General features: G+C 58.6%; 1 pseudogene; it reads right to left on the bottom strand.

Annotated features, from left to right (window-relative positions):
- LOC148935486 (large subunit ribosomal RNA) overlaps positions 1 to 2,500 on the bottom strand; it is an 8,418-nt pseudogene that overhangs the window by 3,430 nt on the left and 2,488 nt on the right.

The raw sequence follows: 2,500 nt of genomic DNA on the forward strand, positions 1-2,500 counted from the left end.
GTCGATATTCCGACGGCCCAGGCCTATCGGACATCCCGCCCTTTTCTAGAAACACCGTTCTAGTCGTGGTGATCGACAAGGGTGCCGTCTCTGCCAAGAGCAGCAGATTGAAGACAAGCGCGCGAAGGCTCACTGGAACTGCGTTCCAAGCCCTCGGCGTAATGCCATCCAATCCGGGCGCGGTGCCATTCCTTACGGAGATCCTCGCAACCTCGGTCGCTAGAATAGGATCCCAGAGCGAGGTCTTATCCGCCGCTAAACCTGGGTTCGCGGCGGCGCCCTCACCGAGGCCCTCCAGATGGATGCCTCTCGATGGATGGCTCCGGCTGGCACCCGCCTCCTGTGTCGCCTCTCCGTACAGCTCACGCAGCCCCGTCATATCACCATTCGCAACACTGGACGCCTCCATAAGGGGACGCCAGTAATCGCAGAATTCGACAGCGGACGGACGCGTACGCTCAGAGCCGTCTTCGAGTATGCGCGACAAGCAGGACTTAAGGTTCTTCTTATACAGGGTTTGCACTATCGCATACTCCCGTTTCCTCCTTTGCTCTCTATTCTCTCGCTTCTTAGGATGCTTGCGCTCTCTAGTCGGTTCGCGCCGTGGAGGGTGCACACTCGGCGGCGGGAAGATTCTCTCCAGCCATCTCTCGATGGCATGAAGGTCCACCTCCCCCACAAGAGCATCTCTCGCTATGCCTAGGAGAGTGTCAACCTCGAAACTCCGGAGCGACTCATTCTTAGAGATGAGTCCGCCGATATGCTCCCGGAGTCTCTCAGAGCTTTGCTGAGGTACGGGTTGACGTGCACATGATTGCTCAACAGTATCAACTAGCGTCTCTATGGTCGTTGGGACACCGGCGGCTCCTATCATCGCCTCACCGGTCCCCGTGCCCTCATCGTCCTCCGCAAGCGGATGGACATCATGGCAGAACTCTCTAACCATCGCTCGATAAGCCTCTTGTCGACGCTTACCTTTGATGGCTTCGAGTGTCCTATGAGGGAATCTCTGTTGCAGATGTTGATTCATGAAGAGAATTCCCCCTGCTGAGGCGGCTGCTGCCTCAGCCCGAGCCATGAGACGCGTCTCCTCCACAGACCATCTGGCCTTCTGGCGGTCGACATCGATCGCGCGGTTGGCTTCAACCGGATGAGCTGACCGTACGTGAACCCCTAGGCCACGCATGTTCCGGAACTCTCGTCCGCAGTGCTCACAGACCACAGGCGGGTCGCGACTTAAGGTGACCAATCCAGTCGCTGGTGCAGTGTCCGGCGTGCGCCTAACGGCGCCGCTAGACTCCCCGGCACTCACGGGGGCACCATTCGCTCGCATACAAACACGCAGTGCCCGGGCCATCCGAGAACCCGGGCGTGAGGATCCATTTATATCTCTATCCATTTATTAACTGCGTGTGGGGATGCAAACGGCTTGGCAACCGAGAGCTCCCCGAAAACCCGCCCTTTCTTGGCCCCACAACCTACCATGGGCTGGGCACATGGGCTCGCAAGCAAGCCCTTTAGGGCGCACAATCGCCATGACACCACTTCAAGCGGGACCACTGGCGTGGTGGGTGCATGACTTGACTGGCAGAGGCTGTGTATGCCGCATGCCGAGTCCAAGTAACCGACTCCGACCCCAGGCCCAAAGTCGCCCCGAAGGGAAACAAGAGCACTGAGAGAGCCTGACTCCCTAGGCCGCTAAACCCACTAGGACAGTCTGGTTACTCCCGCATATAGACCGGGCCGGGGCGGATGGTCGGCCCACTAACTCCGGCTCGCCACAACACCATTCAGCTACTCTACGCAAGCGAAGAGCACCCAGGAGTACCACGAAGAGGTAGATGTGTGACTTGGATGTGAGAGGCTACGGACCTAGCTAGAGGTCTATATTCGCATCACAATCCCAAACTATTTCTCCAAACCTGCTATCTATGCTGTTATAATATGCCAGGCTTTCGCATACGCAAGTCCGTTCGCGGCGTGTTGCTTTCGCAAACACAAGACCGCTCGCGGCGTGTTGCTTTCGCAAACACAAGTCCGCTCGCGGCGTGTCGCTTTCGCAAACGTTAAGCCCGCTAGCGGCGTGTTGCTTCGCACGACGTGGCGCACACAGCCGTTCGCGCGCTAAAGCCCGCTCCCGGCGTGTTGCTTCGCACGCCTTAAGAGAGTCATAGTTACTCCCGCCGTTTACCCGCGCTTGCTTGAATTTCTTCACGTTGACATTCAGAGCACTGGGCAGAAATCACATTGCGTCAACACCCGCGAGGGCCATCGCAATGCTTTGTTTTAATTAGACAGTCGGATTCCCCTAGTCCGTGCCAGTTCTGAGCTGAGCGTTGAATGGCGGCCGAAGAGGACGACCACGACGGCTCGCGCCGCCACGGAAGCCTCGCAGCAAGGAAGATCCGCGGGAGGCCAAGGCACGGGACCGAGCTCGGATCCCGGAACCGGCGCGAGAACGCCGAGCGTTCACCTCGCCCAGGCCCGGCACGTCAGCCAG

This window comes from Pogonomyrmex barbatus, unplaced genomic scaffold, assembly GCF_055798465.1.
Source record: "Pogonomyrmex barbatus isolate J1 unplaced genomic scaffold, ASM5579846v1 scaffold46, whole genome shotgun sequence".
Lineage (NCBI taxonomy): Eukaryota > Metazoa > Arthropoda > Insecta > Hymenoptera > Formicidae > Pogonomyrmex > Pogonomyrmex barbatus.